Source organism: Anser cygnoides, chromosome 2 (assembly GCF_040182565.1).
Source record: "Anser cygnoides isolate HZ-2024a breed goose chromosome 2, Taihu_goose_T2T_genome, whole genome shotgun sequence".
In the NCBI taxonomy this organism is placed as follows: Eukaryota; Metazoa; Chordata; class Aves; order Anseriformes; family Anatidae; genus Anser; species Anser cygnoides.
The window spans coordinates 8,224,236-8,245,952 of NC_089874.1; the positions used below are offsets into that span (position 1 = coordinate 8,224,236).

A 21,717-nucleotide genomic window follows, 5' to 3' on the forward strand; every position below is an offset into this window, starting at 1 on the left:
GCTCGGCACTGCTCGGAGCCCTGACACCCCCCCACGGGCCACCCTCGGGTGCGGGGGCACCCAGGGAGGATGCTCCTGGAGGAGCGGAGGCTGCGGCGCTGCCCCCCGTTAGGAGGGGACCGGGGGGGCAGCGAGGGGTGGGGGGCGCCCGGCTGGGGGGTCGGCAGAGCCGGGCTCGCTCTGGGCATCGCTCTCCGGTACAGGCAACTTCGCCAAGTTGATGTTGGGGTGCTGGTGGGGGGGATATCTGGCGTGCCGTTGAGTATTACTAGTGCAAGCATTTGTCTCGATGCCTTTAAAAAAAAAAAAATCCTACTCGGGATGCCTTTTCAATCAGCTCCCCCCTCCATTAAGGAAAAAGGAAAAAAAGGAAAAAAAAAAATAAAGAAAAAGCCAGCTGCTCTCCCGGAAGAAGCGCTGGTTGCCATCTTGTGCTGATGGAAATATATTGGTGTGTTTTGCCCGCTGGGGATGCACGGTGCCCCGGGGGCTGCTGATGGGATGGAGAGGTGGTGATGGGGCAATGGGATGTCTGCAGGGCGCTTCGCTGGGAGAATAACTTCCTGCACCTGACCTGGAGATCGCAAAGGGTACCTGTTGGTCTCCTGTCCCCTCCCTGCTCCCCAGCAAAGCGCTCGCAGCTGGCTTTTGTCCACGCTTGGAGGGGAGATGTCGGGGCGTAATACAAATGGTACCATGTGTCTCTCTCGTGCCTTATGTCAGCGTGTTCAAGAGGCAGGCAAAGTGTTCTTCATCCTTTAATTAAGTTCTGTAGTAAAAGGCTTTGCTGGCTTTTGAAGGGAATGCCTCCTTCTCCAAGTCCGATAATGTTGATTTTTTCCAGCAGTAGTTTTTAAGAGGAAGGTGCAATGCTATGTGACCTGTGAATTCAACTAAGGGAACTGAACAGGAACTTCTGCAAACAATTCCCCAGCAGAATTGCACAGCCAGTGTGACTGCATCGTACTCCTTTCGTTCTGCCTTTTAAATGCCTGGGAAATATCTGGTGCTGGAACTTTTTTAATATGGGGAAATGTAGATTATTATTTGCTCAAGCTCCTGATCCTAGAGGTCGTTATAATCTATGATGAGGACGTGCTCTACCACTAAGAAAAAATAATTAACCACCTGAGATGACATTGTTCGATTAAAGTGCAGGATTAACCTAATTTACATAGGCAATGTCACAAAATTAATAAAAAGCCTCACACACGTTTTCCTCGCTGGTGTATGAAGTCAGGAACCGAGGAGCGGGCAGGGATTCCCTGACTGCCGCTCAGCTGAGGGCTGGGGCTTCTGCTGGGATTTTTGGCTGGCACTTCTGAGCGTGGCAAAATGGATCCGCATCCGCACACCTCTGCGAGATGAGCAAAGGCTGGAGTGATCGATCTGCACAGAGAGCTTTGTAGCCAGGGCTGTCCACAATTCAAACCCTGCCAGAGACAATAGTGCTTGCCTTTGATTCAGACGGGAGGGGAGCAGGATCTGGCCCCCAGGCTGCTAAGTCACAGTTATTGCTTTCTTACTGTCACTCAGGGCGGTCCCCCCTGACTCGATGCCAGGTTTCCCTTTGACAGCGTCTCAGAAAAGAGTTCTTCAATGAAATTCAGGGACAAGGAAACTGTTCCACTGACACAGCTGATTTCTTTAATTAATGCTTGTGTTTTTATGGGCCACCTAAAACACACAGCTGGTTTCTGTGCTAAGCTGGTCTGTGGCTGCAACTGGATCTGCAGTTTATTTAAGCAAGAATTAAATTTAGATGAATATTCGAGCTTTAAGATCTTTGGAGGGATTTCACATTTTTTCAAGATAATAACTAGTGGACCTAATCCTGAAATCTCAGCTACACTTTCAGTAGAAGGTCTAGCAAGTTAAGACTGGTACTTCCATTACCCCTTTTTCTTAAGCTGTTGTTTTTTTTTTAAGTATTTTTTCTTTTTATCTATTTACTGCTTTTGTTACAACTAGTATCAGAGTCCTGAACTAGTCATGTCAAACCCTCCTGCTCTGAGTGTCCTCTCTCACACACCTGGCAGTCACTGAGATGAGGGGAGGGCTGTGTGTGGAGTCACAGGGGAGTACATTAAACCCTGCACTGCTTTAATTGCCTTAAAGAATTTGAAAAGTCATTGAAAATTCAAAGTCTGCAGTGTTTTCTTGTTTGTTTGTTTGTTTTCTAGCACTTTTGCTGTTGCTTAGAATCTGGACAAGCTTCTAACTATATATTGATTTTCTTTTTAAAAAAATCTTTCTTAAACTGAGCTATTTCATTCTTAAAATGATGTGGCAGCAAGTGATAATACTGGCATGCTGGCCATGCAGTGGGCCTTTTTTAAGTATGGTGATAGCTCACAGAGTTACTACACCTGTGATTTCTTTATTACCTAATTAGACCAGCAAAAACGAAGCCATTCTTGTGACACCAAGATAAATGTTTTTATCCTTGTGATAGTATTTCACCAGAGCTTTCTTTTGGCTTTTTTAAACAACAACATTTACCTGGAAAGGTGCCTATTTTTATTTTACTGCACTATTTCCCATTAATCATTTGAGCCAGGGGAATGTAACTTTGAGAAATAGTTCATGCTCTTACAATGGGATTTCTCTTAATTCTACATAAATACCATAGGGAGTGATTAACACACAGTGGTTTCCTCTAGTAACAACTGACATATCCCACAAGTCTTTCACAGTCTCTTTCAAGTTAATATGCAACAATAGGGCTTGGAGATAAATGTACATCACTTCTGGAGATTAATTTAATGCACCTACATTTGATCCTAACTGTAGGTGCAGCTATATGGTTTATTTCATTGAAGGATTTATTTATTTATTTATTCCCCTACATATTCAGTTGTCAGGTCAAGGACGATAATACCAACTGCAATTGCAGTTGTTTTATTCTGCCCATGCCTTCATTTCCCCCAGGACTGATCTATCAAGCACACACAGGCTTGCTTTTTTCATCTTCCTTTTTTTCTTTTTTCTTTTAAACATGATTGCAAGCAAATACAAAAAAAAAAAAAGTTGTTTTAAAGAGGACCTTTAGTGCAGTGTCAGGTTCTCATTTTACGTACACCCATGTACATTTTGAGAACCAAAATGGGTAGGGGTGCAACTGCAATGAAGATAAAGAGGAGCTGCTACTTTTGGAAGTAGACACTTAGGCAAGTGGAGAAAATGGGCTTAATGAAAGCATATAGGGGTCTGTGAGGCAAAATTCAATCTGGTGTACAAGAGCATGCTTTATTTAGGCGTGTTCAGTTGTCAGTGACAGCAGTGAGCACTCTGCTGTAGCCAGCACTCCCTGTAAGAAGGATGTGTTCTGAGTTAGAACTCTTGTTCTGAGTTCCAGCCTAGCCAGAATCTGCCCTAATGTTTGGAAACTACCAAGAGAAACTCTGATGAATGTGCTACTTTTCTGCTTTACTCTCTTGAAAAAGAATTATGACTGGGGCAGAAGAGGCTGTCCTGGTTTGCTGGGAGGACTTACAGAAGAGTCTGGAGATTTAGATGTTTTCTTTGACTGTTTGAATCCTGACTCTGGTAGCTGCAGCTTGGATGCATATATAAAAACAAATAAAAATAAGCCCAGTGGCAAGTGTTATCCTCAGAAACTCTGCTGGCATCTCTGAGGCCTTGTAGGCCTCAAGGATACAAGTGACGTGAGGATGAAGCTACCCTGTCAGTCTTGGTGAGCTCTTTCTGTGTCTTCCTAGAGAGGCACTGGTGCAGCCAAACAGAAAGCCCAGCTTTGCTCCTGCCCATTTTGTTTTTCTAGTGCCTCTCAGGAGCAGTAAATTCATATTAAAACCCATAAATAACAGGCATTGAAGTTCCATTGTAATTTCCCTTATTTGCTGTATTTTATCTACAGGTTTATTGCTTGCAGTGATCAATCACAGCACACTGAACGTGGTGTAATGTTCCTCAGCCAAGAATGCAGCTGGCCTACCATGGGGTAAAGAAGCTGCATAGAGATTAATCTTACTTAAAACTTCCACACTGGAGAAGGTGGTGGTGTTTCTGTTCCAGCTCAGTCTCCTTGCTACTTTGTCCTTCCTTCTGCCTCAGCTCCCACTTAATTTAGAAGCTTAACACAGTCCATATTTTGTGTACTACCCATCAGCTGTCTACTACCTCAGCGGAAACACAGGGGCTCCAGAGCTGCAAGCAGGGGAGCTATGGCAGCAGTTACCAGGTGAGCTATCATGGCTCCAACTGAAGTTTTTAGTCAGGCAGAAATGAAATTGCCAAACAGCAAGAACTGCAGGAGCAGATCTTTGGCTCTACTGCTGCTTATTGAGAGGTGGGTTGTGTTTGGAGGACTGTAGCAGTCTGGAATCCTTTCTGGGGCAAGCGTAACAGAGAGCAAGTTTTTCCTTTTGTTGGGATAATACATGCAGCAGAGGGTACAATCCATAGGAGGTACTGGGATTGCTGTGTTGTGCCCAGTGGAAGAGCTGTGAGATGTGCTGGGCCTGTTCTGATGTTGTGTCAGTAGTTGATGGGAAATTAAGGGTGTTTGCATGTTTAAGGTGGGATGGTTGAGAGCTCCATGAGGAAATACCCAGTTGGATCACAATGTTGCCTACTTTGTCTAAAGGGACAGCTTTATCCTTATTTATGGCATAGAGGGGCTGAGTCTACCCACGGTGTGTTGGGAAGTGGTAAGGGATCTGCTGGAGCTGCAAATCCCGTGAGAAATATGTGGGGCCAGACTGTGTCTCAGAACAGCTTTGGGATTCATGTAGTAGTCTGTTCTGCTGGTCAGTATTTAGCAATGGGAAAGAAAAACGGGGAACTTGTGGTGAAACTAATTTTCATAATTGGGAAGGTTCAACATCTTGAATCTTGATGCAGGAATCACTCCTGCATCACTCTGTCTTGGGTATTAAGCAGCAGCTCCTCTGCTTCCTCCTGCTTGCAAGGAGAAAGGAACATTTTCATGTTCTTTTTTCTGTCCCTCCTCTGGGTCTTGACTGTTCACAGGATAGTCTATGCCCACTCTTTCTGAACCTTTTCACTGCTTTCCTGAATGGTAAGAGAGGAGAAATTGAGCGGCCTGTTGTGGTTTTACTGCTACTCACTCAGCTGTCGTTCACTAGCACCCTGAACAGTAACTGAGGCTGCAGAGCTGGCTGTGCAGTCAGGACAGCAGCATTGTACTCATGCATACCTCAGGGGTTACTTTCGTTCAGTAATAAAGTCTGGATTTTCATTGTCTTTCCAAAGATCACAACCTAAAATGAAAATTTTGGAGAGGTTGATGGCCTGAGATGATGAGGAAAGTCCCCCCCTACATTGTGCAATGTGTCTTTTAATTGCTAGAAAATAATTCATAGGATGCTCCCTTGCACCACGTGTCACTCCTGTGCATCCCACAGGTTGCATTTCTTGGCAGAACCTTGTGCTCACTTAGTATTCGTCTAACTGTCCATATAAAGGGGAAGGCAGTAACAAGTCATGCACAAGTATACGTCTGGTTGATACGGAACTTCTAACAGGAACAGGATCTTTAATGTAGCTGACAAAGGCGGAGCAAGATTCAAAAGCTAGAAGTTGAAGTTGGAACATTTTGGACTAGAAAAATAAGATGCTCAGTTTTTACAGAGAAATTTTTTATCTACTGGAATAGTCCCTGAGGGAAGTGCTATAGATTCTCTGGCTCTTATAGTTCTTCATTAGAACAAGGTAGGAATAGGATTCCTCTGACCAAACATTGGTCCTTCTTCAATGGAGACATCTATATCTAATACCGTCAGCCTTGGCTTTCTTTACAATCATTTTAGTTGATGGAGTCTGGGGCATGATTCATCCCAACTTCATGTAGGTGTACAAAATGGACTAGAGGAACTGCACTCTTAAGTGCCAGTTTCCTTTCATTGACTTAAAGAAATAGGGAGTACTGGCTGAGCCATAAACATCTACACTGCAGATATCTGTGGTTTGAGTCCGTTGCTTAAACATAGCCATAGATATTCCAGAGCATCTCAGATGACACTAAACACCCCACTAGGTCTTTGCCATTATCAGGACAAGTACTGCTCTGCACATCTTTCCAGGTCTTGCCAACCTTCTGCAGTGGGATGTGGGGATACACGAGCTGCATGGTTAGGATTTTACTCTGGCCAGGTCCCAACACACACATGCAGAAGCAGGTTGAGTTTCCCACTGCTACAGTCTACCTGTAGCAAGAGAGGAGCTGCATCTCAGCCAGATGCCAACTTGCTGCAGAAATCGCTTGGTCCATGGTTTGCACGTATACGGAGCTGCCCTGGAACATTATAAAGCACCTCTAGCTATAAAAGGACTTAATCTAAGTGGTTTTATGTCATCACAAACTCAGTGCGTGCATTTATTCTTCTAGGTCTGTGTGTTTGCATGTGTGTTGTCTGTACAGTGTTGTACTAAACAGCGACTCACGTGAGATTAACAAGCAAAACCTATTTATTAGATTGTTTTATGTCCTGTAAATCCTGTGTAATCCACTAATGCATAATGCTGTCCCTTAGGAAGCCGGGCATTCCTTCCCAATGGAGCATCACATTTAGCAGATTCCCTTGGTGTTCATTTTAGAAAGGCTTCAGTTGGGAATAAAATTTTAAAAATAAAACTAATCTACAGAATAAATATAAACAATTAGGGCCCAAATGTTGACAATACATTAGAATTGGGTCCCAGATGTAGCCTGCATACACATGTAGATGTTGTGGATTTGCTACCATCTTAAGGAAATATTATTATTGTAGAAAGGAAAGCTTGCATTTGCCATGTCCTCATTGCCCTTGAAGTGGATTATCAAGGTTATGTTAAATTCTGCTTTTGCAGTAACTGTTTTGTGGTGGTATCAATAAAATCCTGGGAATTTGTGGAGCACCTGTGTTGTAATGCTTATGCTGTGCATTGGGAAGAAAAGTGTGTCTTGCAGGTGGTTTCCAAGCACAAAATGCTGTGATATCGGTATGTCCGATGACATCCTCTCCATCACTATCAAATTAAAGGCTGAGAACAACAACAATGGAATCACCTGTGGTATTTTGACCAGGGGAGAGAATTACTATTTGTGTAGCTGAGTCTGAGTTCAACTCTGAATCATACAAAGAAAGGTGTGTACAATTTGTACGTACCAGTCTGAACGCTTACAAAGCACAAGGTAGGAGAATTGAAAACTCACGGAATGGCCAGCAACCAGGCTAGGATTTTGTTTGTGATGAGGTCTCTTTGATGGTGTGACTCAATATTTATTGTCTTTATTAAAAAATATGAACTATTTCCACCATCTCATCCCAAATGACTCTAGAGATTACCCTGAGATGCACCCAAAAGCCCAGCCAAAGCACATGTGAGACAACTGACCACTCAAGACAGTGGGATTAGCTGCACTGGTGACTGTTGCGTGCCCAAGTGAAGCACTAGTCAGTAAGCAGACTGCTGAACCCTGTGAAAAATCACTCTCAAGTTACTGAGAATACTGGCCAGAAGATTTCATCAACTCAGGTGTGTGTGGAGACGGTTAGACTTGGCAGGAATTCCAGTCACACATTAGATGGCCTCATTCTGTAGTCATTATTCAGCACTTACTCAAGCAAAACTTTTGCTGAACTTAATGGGTTTACTACCTCTGCTGAGCTGAATAAGGAATTTGTCTGAGACTCAGGTGCCTTCAGACCTGAATCTCAACACAAAACCCCACCACGTGCTGTGTCACTAAGGATTTTCAATTATTATCTTTTTAAGATTGCAAACAGAAATATAATGGAGATAAAATAAATAAATAAAAAACAACAAAGGTAAGGGACATGATAAAGAAGTAAAGTAAGTAGAAAGGGAGAGTAAGGTGGTTATCCCAGAGGATGCTGCAGGTTGAGGAAAGCACTCTGAAGTTTTTACTTTATCCCATTTTGTGTGTTGTCCCCCATAAAGAACCTCAAAAGCTCCATCAGATGCTCCATAGAGTATGCTGTATGCCTGCACTTTTGTTTGGATTTTCACTGATAATGATGAACTGGGAAACATGCTGGAAATGAAACATTTTTATTAGTTTATGATTTGGGACTGATGTTATTAAAACCATGGAGAAAAATTGGAATGATAGCTTGGCATGTTTTCTGTAAATACTGAGTATTTCTTCTGTAGTGTATGACATAACCAAAACAACCTAGAAATAAGCTTGTATTGCTCTTTTCTTGTGTCTAATTATGAGGATGTGAAAAATATGTTCATATGAATGCCTTCTCATGCTGCTGTGAGGGGGCTGAAAGTACCTTTTATGAAGATCTCGTTTGTAAAGCAAATGATTGTAATGCAGGAATATTATTATTCATGAGCTCTGAGTTTATTGACTCCATTAAAAAACAGATCTATGGTCCGCACGAAGGATATGTGAATTGCTGTGGGAAGAGCAGAAATTAATTGTACTTCATATCAGTATGACAGTACCTTTCCTGATCTTGCTATTTGAGAATTTGTTGTTATTGGTTTTATTTTTCAGGAAAGGAAAGCTTATGCTATGGTCCCTGATGTTTTTATATTATTCTCCATGCATTTTATTTTATTAGCATTAATCATGAACATTTAGATTTATAATTTGTCAAAAACTTTGTTAAGGAAGGTACTATTAATTTGGATTTGGACATTCCTGGAGGAATCAAAATCTACCAAAGATTACAGAAAATTTAAAAATAGAAGTTAGTTACTTCTTTTGGTTCCTTGGCTTTTATGGATAGGCTTTCATAATACGAAGAGAGCGTCTCCACAACTTACTTATTCATTTTCTAACAGAGCTGGGGTCCTACTGGAGAAAGGAGGCTGTTGGTAATATCTAAGGGCAACCAAATAAATTAAAACTGTATGTATGCAATCGCAATTAAAGCAAAACTCACATACTCCAGAGGCATGCTCCTTGTTATGTTCCCTGTTCAGCAGTGTGCTTAAGCACCTGTTTAACATTAATGGTAAGCATGCATATGCTTAAATGTTTCTGCTGACTGGGGAGTTATGAGAAGTCTGCTTTGCACACACAATAGTTAAACAGCCCATTTTCCATCTGTGTGCAAGACTAGAGCACGGTGCTAGCTGAGCATTTTCCAGGTTAATTAGATTGGCATAACAAGATCCCCAGTGGACTCGGTGCAGTCATCAGCTCTTCTGCACTCTCCAGTTATCAGGAGGTCTGCTGGAAGCAGTGTATCTTTTGCTAGTAACTGAAACAGAATATTGCACTGTATTTCACCAGCGTGTTCAAATGGAAACAGAATTGAATGGATTGTGAGTACACCATAAATATCAATTTGGCTCCATATTGCTAGCATGAATATGGTGCATCCTTCAAATACACAGTGCCTACCAAGGACTATTTATTCTATGGAGCTACCAGTAATGGCTGTGCTTTCATGAATTATGCATGTATTTGTCCCTAAACTTCACCTAACCGTGATTTGGAGTGTTTAAATTTGATGCTGGCTGTAAGTACAAATTGCAGATATATTTCATAAAATATAATATCTTTTCAGATTTCTCTGCAGTACTAGTAAGAGTCTGTCATGCCTGCATCAGCAACAACAACAAAAAAAAAAAGAATCAAAACATTTCTAATTCAGTATAGGCAAAAAAAAAAAATCTTGATGTTCCAAAGCCTTGGAAGAAAAGACAAAATTATGTGAAGTCAAGGGTACTCTGTTCATCTTTTCACTAAAGCTAGTGAAATAGGATGTAATCCCATTGTAGATATAAGGCAGTTATTATTTATCAAATGAAGAAAAGAAAATGATCCCACCGTATGCCTAGAAGCAGCTTGCCACGGTGTAACAGTGTAGCAGTGAGAATCATATTAGCCCTTGAGGCCTCTTGATGGGTTAAAATGAGGGAGAAAAAGCACATGCTTTTAGGGAGAGATTAAATACATGAGAAGGAATGTGACCATTTTAGCTGAATTCAGTGGCACAAAATTTGGCTTTCCAATATTTTCAGGGAGTAGCTGCTTTGGTTGCCTCTGAAGAGTCCCCGTTTTCTGTGTTTATACAGTTCTATCTGTACATTTGAATATCTGTTTCCTGGAGATTTCTCTAGAATTGCGTTGTTGTTGTTTCTTAACCTATCCCCTTAAATTTTTAAGGAGTTATATTCTTGTGAAGCATTGCATATTAACAGTGACATGATGGAAAACATTGAGACAAAGCGGGCTAATCCGCAGAACGGTGACAAATGGCTGTAGTGCTGTCCTGAGCTCTGCGTTTCCTGCTATATTGAAGAAGACCCATCATGAATAGCTGCAACTAAAGAAAGGCAGAACAATGAAAAGACCGGAAGACTTTGGGCAATTTGCATTTGGATATGGGGAAGATTTCAATCTTCAGTCACAGTTTGAATCTATCCTAAATTGATAGTTATTGATGCTTGCTAACGTCCACTGCCTGCTTGCTAATCTTGGTGTGCTGTAAGAGGAAGAGAGCCAAAGCTGCATGAGGAATTGCTGTGAACCAGCTCGTGACCACACCGCTCAGGTGCTCTCTGGAGGTGACTGATGGAGCCCACGTTGCACATCACGTAGCAGGAACCCCCTGGTGCCCAAGTGGCCTTGTTACTGGAATTAAAATAGTTTGTGTGTGGTTTATTTATTTTATATATATATTTATATATATATTTTTTTTCAGCTCAAAAATACCAGTGGGCAGAATTCACTCTTTCTGAATGATGTTTTAGTTGTTTGACATAGATGTGTGTGTGCGTTGCATGCAGGAGTTGAAAGTGCAAGGCCAGCTGAGATAGGGCTGGGGGAAGAGATGGGGCCTAAGAGCTCATCGTTTCTGTGGGGCAGGCTCTGGAATGGACTCTTTGTACACTGTGCCTGTTGCAGGGAGCTAGCAGCATTGCTTGGAAAGCAGCTTGAAGGTAAATTGCCATATATGAAACACAGACGCTCAAGTCGCTGTTCCTGGAGTGAAATAAAGAGCGAGCTAAATTTGTAGTCAGGACACATGCAGTCTCCACTTATGGGCAGAGTCCATATGTCAAAGAATGCTGCAGTTGGTGAATTCATGCACAGGCACATCAAGAACTTGCAACACATAGGAAATGTTGGATTGGAGGATACTGAGCCTAGTTCCCAGCTATCTGAAGCAATCACAGCGTAGCAGTTTTGTCATCGGTGTATGCAGGAGAATTTTTTGCTTGAGGCAAGTAGAGTCCATCGGATCACAGAAGCTGAGCCCAATAAATGCTTTCATTGTCTGAAAAGTGAATGCAATTATTTCTCTTGTGCCTTGTAAATGTGTCAGACTGGTACATCCACTGTGCTAGTTTCTATCTTCTGTTTTCTCCTTTTGGAGATTCTCATAGGAAGACACTTTCATCTCACGTAACTAAACATACAGAGATTCATAACAGAAATATTAAGATTGGTATTAATGAAATACAAATTGTCTTGGCCAGGTCTTGGTGCACAGGGCACTTGTGCAACACACAGGTCTTGGTGCACAGGGCAGTGTGATGAATGAGCTCTGTGAGAGAACGAGTGGGATGAGGTGTTTATTAACAAAATCTGAGCATGCTGGCTTTACAATTTTCTTCCATAATGTCTTGCCTTGGGGCTTGTGACACTAATTTCCTGTGTATTTAGGAGTTCATAGAACCACAGAGTGGCTCGTGTTGGAAGGGACCTTAAAGATCACCCAATTCCAACCTCTGTGCCATGGGCAGAGATGCCATCCACTAGGTCAGGCTGCCCAGGGCCTCGTTCCACCTGGCCTTGAGCACCTCCGGGGATGGGACATTCACAGCTTATCTGGGCAACCTGTGCCACTGCTTCATCACCCTCTGAGTGAAGAATTTCCTCCTAACATCTTGTCTAAATTTCCCCTCTTTTTAGTTTAAAACCATTTCCACTTGTCCTGTCATTGTCTGCTTGAGCAAAAAGTTGCTCTCCATCTTTTTTGTAAGTCCCCTTTAAGCACTGAAAGGCTGCAATGAGGTCTCCCCAGAGCCTTCTCTTCTTCAGGCTGAACATCCCCATCTCTTTCAGCCTTTCTTCATAGGAAAACATCTTCATAGGAGTTGATGTCTTTCATTCTCTGCATGTTACAAGCAAGGTTCTGTATTTTGGGGTAGGCTGTGCTTGATTTGAGGATGGGGGAAGATCAAGTGTCCTGACCTCCCCAGCTATGTGATGGCAACTAAGCCTGTGAAAGACATGGCTGAAAAAGATGGTAGCAGGGGCATTGGAGACTGTCAGAGTCCAGAGTGTCTTAAAATAACAAAGATTCATACATTTGCGGATGTCTAAGTCTATTACACCCACAGCATTACCTTTATCAATCAAATCTAATCTCATCAAGAAATGAAATCAGGTTTATTTGACAAGACCTATTTTCCAGAAACCCATATAAGCTAACCTTAATTATACTCCTATCCTTTAGTTCTTAATTAATTGACTCCCATGTCAGCTTTACTACTTTTCCATTCTTAGAAGGAGTCCTTCTGAAGGGACACCAGTAAACTATCAGTTCCATGGGTAGATAGGGCATTAGTTTCGGAGAGTCTGGCTGTAAATTCTGTAAGTCATGAGAGTAAAGTCAGCAAGGGTGACGAGGAAATGCAGGGAGCTGCTTTGTGATACGAGGTAAGACAAAGTACTGTCAGCAAGAACGTCCATTCAGGATCCTATGGCGTCAGTGAAATGATGGAGTGTGTGTGTCCATGAGAGGAAAGGACAGCATGAGGCAGAGCAAATTGATGTTAGCGAAAGTCCTAAGGTGGTGGTATTGTTTGTTATAAATTTTGTTTGCAAGCAGTAGGAATGTATGCTGAAGGTATGAGGAGAGGCAAAAATGATATTGATGATTCAGTAGAGAAACAACTTTATGATGAGAAGAAAGGCACTAACAATTCTCAGCTATAATGAGGACAGACTGGGGTGAGAAGCAAAAGAATACTGATGCAGGTCTGTGTGTGCTGTGCTGGAGTGGAAGGATGTGTCGCACAATCTAACTGAAAAGCCTACGCCACATTGCTATGATGTGGAGCAACTTAAGAAGTTGTTAATGCAAATGTGTCCTGCCATGGGGAGAAAAGCAAGTCTAGAGATTTGACTATAAACGAGAGGAAGGACTAACCTATGGTAATGAAATGCAAAGTGTCTGATCAAAATTCAGCATGTTAATCTGAATAGTAAATCTTTTATATGAATGCGTCACTTGAGCCCCATAGTCTACAAGGTTTTCTTCTTTCAGTATATGTTGCCCTTGATGTCCATTTTGATCGCAGAGTGTGGTAACGTTTCACTGTTGTCACTTCGTTTGGCTGCCAGGGCTGCTTGAAATCAAACAGCTTTAAAGATTTCCAGCTACTGGAAGCTACAGTGCGTGTAAGACAACTGTGATGTGTTGAAATGGAAAGTGTAGGGCCTTTGCCTGTGATTGAGAGAGTGTGATATTTAACCAGCAGGCACTCCATCTGATCTAGTCATATACAAATGAAAATTAAAAGAAAAAACTGTATTTAAGTACCAATGAGGGTAATGCTCCCAGGAAACCATGCTGAGCAGTGGCTGTTGTGGTGTCCTCAGCTTCACGGAGGCTTTGACGTGTCGTGCTTTCTGAGAAGAAACACTGTCCAGCAGTGAAGACACCTGGCTTGGCATGCAGCAAATTTGAATTTGTGGGGAATACAACCTTGATTTCTTGTGTGACCTTGGGTAAATCTCTCAGTGTGGCTTTGTCATCAGGGGGCAGCTGTATCACCTCCTGCTGAGGTTGCTGCAGCCTGCGTGGAGCTTCCCATTGGTCTTTTCCTCCATTCCGCAGGTGTGAAATAGAGACAATAATTTCCTCCTTTGCCTTTGTATGTTTTGACTAGTATTTTAAGTTCCCATAATATTCATGTATATTGTTACAGTACATAAACTGAGGTCTTACTCTTCTAAGTTGGAGTATTGTCTATACTTAAGATTGTATTAAATGTCACGGATCTACTGAAGGTGTGTTATGCAGTAGGAGATTATAGGGACATGTAAATCTCTGCAGTTGAGCTACACTTGTAGAGCAGGTTTATTCTAAATTACAAAGAAAACAAGATAGTTTCTTCCATTCTTGTCTGTGTTTTTGTCTGAATCAAGGTTTTATTATGAATCTAAGCAGTATTTGTTACTATAAGTGCACTGTAATTTTTTTTCAGTAGTATTCTATGTATTAATAAATAGATGAATAAATAATAAAAAATATGATGAGAATAAATTGATGAGAAAATTCTGACTGACAGTGGAATCTAGTAAAAAGTTTGAGATCAGGTATTTCTCTATTTTTAAGCTTTCTGAATTTGTGCCATTAATCTCATACAAGAATTGCATGATTTTGATAATACTTTGTCTAGAAAAAGAGGAATTAAACCACCCTGCCAAAGTCAGACATATGGAAAAAGAAAACGAACAAACAAAAAAACAACTTTAGCATATAATCTTTGATTGTTGTTTGCTTTTATGCAATATAAATATGTAGAAAATTAATTTCAGTTTTAATAAGATGAGGCAATTTGATTGATGGGAACTGAAATTTTGTTTACTGGGAAGTTTCAACGGTCCTTGTTTTCATCCTGCTTGGGAAGAAAAACAAATACTGAAATATTTTTTTATGCTAAATTGAGATTTAATTTCCTTTCCTCATCTTAGTTTTACTTTTTAACACATAACTTTCTCAACAATCTAAAACCTACCAGTGCCATCAGAACAATGCTGTAAATTGGACTGAAAAAAGTAAGTATATTCAGACACAAGCTATTAGTGCTTCATTCATCCTTTGCTGTTGTAGCCATCATGTTATGCAAAACCACACTCTCCATACACAAGTCCTTTAATATCCAGTGTGGTATTTCAAGCATGAATTGACTTCTGTTTCCATAAATAAAGGGTGGGATTGGAACTGTCTACAGGATAGAAACATTTTATGTTGAGGAGTATTTTGTTTCTCTGTCTTCAGAAAGAAAGACAACTGCTGTCTGAGTATGCAATGGGTATGCATAAATTATTTTGTCTCGATGCCCTGTTGGATATGAGATAATTCCAGAGGAGTATTTACAGTTTTCCCAGTTATGAAGCAATAGTTCCTTTGCAGCTGTGAATATCCATGTAAAAATGTACTTTCAAAGTCATTCATTATTTAGAGTGCAGTTACAAGTAGTGAGGGCTTCCTTAAAGTCCTTGGCATACACTATGGGATGGTTTCAAGCAGACAGTTGTAGAACTTCCATATGGACAAAATTTTAAAACATGCCTAGCTGAATGCGGCATCCAAATCCCACACTGGACATTGAAATTCACTCCAGTTTTGGTGCCACCCATTTAGATCTTGATTCTCCATGCACCTCATGCAGTTGTGTCATTCAAGAGGAACACAAAGAAGAAAATGATGCCCAGGGAGAAACTGCAGCACATATAGACACTATTCATCCTATTTTCCTGTAGGCAGCCACTGACAGTGAATCTGGGTCAGGCAGCTGCTCTGAGTGCCACATTCCCATGACTAGTCTAATATCATCCCAAACCTGCTTGTGTGAAAATATCAGAGCTGCTGTCATATTCGACTGCATTTAAACTTGCCCTTGATCACAGTCCCACCTCTGTTCCTTTGTTCTAAGTACAGGGTATTCTGCTCTTGTTAGCTTTGCCAAATTTGCTGAGATTTGTGTGTTGACTTTAGACAAACAGCTCCCAGGGAAATATTATCACTTAAGGTAATCCTTATTACATAGCAGGTTTACATGGCTAGCGGAGCGTGGGGTGTGTTCTCAATAGGGTGACTTTGTAGTGTGAGGTCCCAGTATCCCACGGTAGCTGGCAGCTATCTACAAGAATGGTCCCAACTGACTCTGAAAAGAGCTATGCTCAGAAGCTGGCCCAGAGGTTTGCTGTTTTTTTTCCCCAAAATAGACACCTCAAAGTTTACACTGTATGTCCTATGAGCTTTTTTAGAGCGTAACAAAAGAAAAAGCAAGCTAAAGCACAGCATTCAATGAGTTGTTTGGAGCTAATTTGCAGAAGACTATTCATTTAAATAGTTGCTCAGTGTTACTCTGTGTATGGACTGCATGCTTCTGTATTGTTGTCTAAAATAACTGTGTGAAAGCATCAATAGCAAAGTTAGCTGTGGTCCTAACCTGGTTGATTTTCTTCCTGCATGGAAGATGTAGCTTCCAGCTTCTCCTTCCTTTAGGTCTTTCCTGTGATTGCAAGTGTACTATGGGATGAAAATCATCTGCTCCTTGTGGTTTGTCTCCCTCTACCTTTGCAGTGTTATGGCATATATCTAGGTCATACTGTTACTCTGCTGTGATGAACAGGAGAGGCAGACAGTCTTTTAGCTTCCCCAGTAGAGAATTCAGATGTTACATTGAAGCGTTCCTACTTCCTACTGTTTTTTTTCACTCAGCAATGTTGCAAGGAGTGTTTCATTATATATCGTTGTAAAACATAATTGATAAATAATGAATCCAAGGCACTGGATTTAGCAGCTAGTGAGATAGTTGCATATTTCTGTAGACAAAAGCTATCACGGCGTTTGGGTGCCAAGTTTAATTCCAAATGATGTGCTAAGGCTTTTTTAAAGCAAAAGCAATATTTCATCTCAAAGCTGCAGTGCATAAGGGCCATGTCATGCTAGCTGTGCTAACTGCAGTCTTTTGTGTTGTAGTGGCAAAAATTCAGGGCTATTAGCAAACTGATCCAGACAGAGAGAGGGATGTTTTTGATGCAAAGGAACTGTTTCCTTTCCACCTCAGCTGCTCCACCGCTGCACAGCAGAGACTTGTGGAGCTGCAAGTAGGATGGAGTGATCCTATAAATGACCCTGATTATCACTCTCATAAATGACTCTGCATTTTCTAACCAAATGACCAATGAAGCAAGAGACATTGAACAAGATTTTTAATTATAACAAATGGAATCTGTGCTCTCTAATCAGATTGCTATATAGGTGGCTATTATTCATTGCTAAAAGTTAAAGCAATTAAGCTTCAAGCAGTCATTGGGCAGCTTATACCAAAGAATTACTTCATTTGAGGGTTTGGGTGTTGGTTGTGTTTTTTTTTTGTTGTTGTTGTTGTTTGGTACTAATGCTGCTGCCAAAATAGCAGCTGCAGGTGTTAGGTGTTACTGTTACAGACTTGCAAATGTGAACAAACTTAATATTTGGATTCCATTTTGTGAGACAGTACAGGGAGTAGAACATAACTTGGAGTTTTCTGTTTCTTTTTTTCTTCTTAGCGTGTCTTTCTTTATCTGCATTTTCTATCTATCTCTGAGCAGATTCAACAATGTTCTTTCTCCTTTACTTTTCACCTGCATCACAGCTGTCTGCTTGCCTGTCAGCCAAGCATGGAGGGGTATCTGTTTCAGCTGTTTTAGGGCAACACCAAGAGTAGACGTGATGTCTTAGTTCAGAACGCAGTTTATTGCTGATACAGCATGATGATGGTTTGAAGAATAAGGCGCACTTCTCCTTTGTAACATATTTGTGCCAGGGATTTGCACTGATATAGCTACTCTGGTGAAAAAAAAATAATATATATATATATATATAAAAAGATCTGTTTCAGAAAGCTCTAATTCACCTCATTGTATCTGTGTTCACCCGTTTGTTAAGTGGGCAACTTAACATCTGTCTGTCATGTTGGGGTGCTGTAAGGCTTGCTTGAGAGCTGATTTTAAAACATTTGGAGGTCCTTAGATGACAGACACTATAGAAAACCACTGATTCTGTGCCCTGCTTTATTGCTCCCTTTTACCATATTAAGTCCAGCTCAGCAGTTACACAAAAATATCAGCACACTGCTGTTACACAAAAACAAGTTTGCTCATTGTTTTTATTGATAAGTGATGTTTGTATTCCCCATGCATGCACACACAAAACCTTTAGAAATTAGAGCAAAGACACCTAATTCCAAGTAGATTTAATTCACAGCAGGTCACACCAGGAAGGTCCAGGACAAATATTGCCAGAACTCCTCAGACAGCATAAATAGCAGAAACAAGAAATCAAACAAAGTCTGTAGTTGGATTGCTCTTCTCCTACTGTATGGTCACCTGGAAGCAGAAGCAACTGGTTACTTAAGGGAGCTTTGAACAATGATCTGAGCGTTCCTCTAAAAGGATAAAAATTGCTGCTTATTCAGATGTTTTCCAAAGCTTTCATGGGATTTGAATTCCTGGTTCTTGGGAAATAGAATAATCCTCCGAGTGGCCTGGAGGAGCCCAGCCTGAATGTTACGCCATCAGAAAGGCATGTGTGTCGGTACCCTACTGTTTGGATGTCGATGTGAAGGCATCTTTTTGGACCTCTTCGTGCCACTCAGCACGCAGGGATTCATTTGGAACTATGTAGTGATTGTAACAGAAACAAGTGCGCAATGTACTGCACGGAGGCTTGCTCCAGAGGTACCGGAAGAATGGTGTCTTCTTAAAATGTGGCCAGGATTAGCCATTCAGGAGCCAGACTGAAAATACATTATTAATACTTGCTGCCTTCCCCCCTACTCGTGTGTTACAGAGTGGGGCAGAATTTATACCCACAGCCCCCCACTTATTTCTGTTTGGACATTGTCAGAGCTCATCTGTCTGGGGGTGCTCAGCAAGACCTATTTGAATTAATTAAATAAGTGTCAGTTGGCTATTTACACCACACTGAACTCTCATTCAGAATTAAAGTATCCTTCATTTCCTTTTATTTATTTTACTTGTGAAGTGGATTAAGCTAAATTAAATTAGAGTTATTTTAATTCCATGTGGGACTATCCTCCCAGGAATTTAATGTGGCATAACTCATCCATCTGCAAAGTAAATTTATATATATCTTCCCTGAGAATCTCAATATAAATAGATCCTTAGGCCATATCAAGGAAACTGCTGTTAGGCAATGCACTTGGGAAGTGTGGAAAGTTATCCTGCAAAGGGCACCAAATGCACACCTGGGCAATTGGTGTGGAACAGTAATGGAGTATATATTCACATCCTGGATTAATTTCTAGTACTCTAACCCCTTTTTAGGCAAAACAGGTTCTGTTGAGGTCTGTAAGAATTTTCCTGGGAACTTATGACCCTAAATTCTGTTTAGAAACATGATAATCACAGATTCATAAAATGAAGTTGGGATCTGAGACCTGATTCAGGAGGGAACACCATGAAAATTCTTAGCTTTAAATACAGAGATAGTTTGATTGACTGGTTAAGAATTGTTCTGAATCAGAGCCAAAGTGCTGTGGCTTTTTGTGACATTTATATGGCCCCAGGATATGGATGTTCAGAGAAAACTTCAATGACAGTCTTCCTTAATAATTCAGAAGTCCTGATTTTTCTTCAGAATTAATATCAGTCGGGATGATACAATCATTCTGTTCACTTGAGGCCAGACTATATGAGGACCTGTTTGCAGAAAGTAGCTTACTGATTACAGCTTTCTAACAGGCAGCGGGAGCACTGGGCTGTAACCCCTTCTTTTAATTAAAGTTGTTTGTCACTTATTAAGGCTATTTTTAAACTTTTTTTTTTTTTTTTTTTAGTTTCCTGGGGAAAACAGTGTGTCATGCTTTGCAGCAACTTTAATTTTGCTAGATTTTTATATGTGCGGCTCTTGCTACAGGAGGTCTCTCTTCATCATTAAGAGGTGAAAAACATTAATAGCAACACTATTGTGAAGTAACACCGAGCTGTTGATGTACTTTACTGCAGTTAAAGATTAATATTTCCTGAGGAAGTAATGATAGGAAAGGGATCAGTAGGGAAACCTATGGGAAATCATGCGGCACCTTACAATTGCTATGAAATTTACACATTTCTACCATTGTAAGTTAACCCTCCATTGCATATGATGAATGGGATTGGAGATGGGCCACAAAAGCTTTTTAAAAATAAAAGCACAGTAAACAAAAAATTAAAAAAAGAACATTTTTAAATTAAAAAGATCATCTGTAAAGATGAAATATAGCTAAATTAATAACTGTAAGAATTTAATTTACCTAGGCACTTGAAAATTTCTTTCATGAATGACCTTTTTTTTTTTTTTTCTACAGTCATCTTCAGTATCATTGGAACAGCACAGAAAACACCTGTTTTGTATCACTAGCTTTCTCACAAAATACTGCAAAGCTGTGTGAGCAATATTTGTGTAAAGTTCGGTTACCTGAGATATGAATGATCTGTCAGTGGTGCTTTAGGAAACGTGAAGAATATTTCGAGAAGGAACAGTTTTGTTTATTGCATATCTATTATTCACTGCTGAGTATATGCATTCTTTTTTTTTTTCCAAGTGTATAGACTGATATTACAGATACATTTGAATATGCCAAGAAATCTTAAAAACCTAAAAGTTAATAACCTAAAATAAACTTATTTTAGTATCTCAGTAAGCAGGGGGAAGAAAAATCACAGAACCAAATGTATTCTCCCAAGAGCTTGAAAGGAATAAAATCTCTTTCATTTAAAAAGTCATCACTTGATTGTAATTGCAAACTTGCAATGAATTTCTTCACAAATGTATAAAGAACATTTTAGAAAGGAGTAATGCATTGAAAAAAATAATCTATTTTGTAAGAAACTATTAAATATGAAATTCAGTTGGGCCCTGCCCAGACAATTTTCCTCATCTAAGAAGGCCTGCGCCAAAGCCAAGGCTTTGGATCTGTAAATGTTCAATTGCCTGGGCAACCTGCTTCTGGAACCCACGGGAAGACCTAACATGCATGGGTGAGCATCTACAGGGCACCAGAGTGGGTCTTACCCAACCCTGATGCAGTTCATGTGAGTTCAAGTGCTTGTTGATAACTCTCATTGATAAGAGTAGATAACTCTTATCCCAAAGCTTGTATCGAATAATTGCCAATTGCTTGCAGTCTGGTGAAATAGGAGCTAATGTCTTCACATATGTGAAAGTGGAGCACAGGCAAATTTGGGAATCACGTAGATCTGTGTCTCTAAATCTTATTCAAGACCCTGTATTGTGTAAGGTCAACCCTACCCTACAAATTGGTCCCATATTTCATTGTTAAGCAAATTAATGCCACAGTCATGTCCTTCCTGTAAAGAAAATTCTATCATGGGAACTATTAAAGCTTTCCCCTTAAACTACTTTATTTTGTGTTTTAGTACAGGACCATTTTAAATTAATTATCCTCTAATTTGTAGTTGAGGCACTCAGTGGCTGTAAGTGATAACATCTCCACAGTGCAGTTAATGTTATGCTTCTTTGTGTATATAAATACTTCACAAAAGCATTTTTCTCTGATGTAAATTGGATTCTAATACGTTAGACAGGATCATTTCTGTATAGTGCTTAGCAATGCATTCCAGGTGCTTGAAAGCAATTTTAGAGAGGGTGAAAAATTCTCTACAAATTGTTCAGATCTTAGAATTTCTGTCTGTATTCTACTAGAATACAGTAAGCCTAATATTCAGTTAATAAGAAACATTTTTTTTTTTGTATGAATTTAGCTACTTGACTGCAAAGACAGTGAAGTAATTTGGATTTTCAGGATTTTGGATATTTTTTTTTTAATGTAGGTTCAGTTGTGAATTTCTGATGAAAAATATATTAAAAGGTAAAAAAAAATGAGAGAGTTCCTTTTATGTTCTGATATGCATTTTTGTTTGTTTGTTTGTTTTACAATAGTGAGGTTGAGAGCAGGCATTCCAGAAGTGATTTTTGTAGGAGGCTTTGTTTTTTCCAGTGTTCAAGG

General features: G+C 40.3%; 1 protein-coding gene across 2 annotated transcripts in view; it reads left to right on the top strand.

Moving 5' to 3' along the window:
* The window catches only part of DPP6 (dipeptidyl peptidase like 6), a 553,890-nt gene that overhangs the window by 60,388 nt on the left and 471,785 nt on the right, over positions 1-21,717 (top strand). The gene's annotated exons all lie outside the window — the stretch shown is intronic.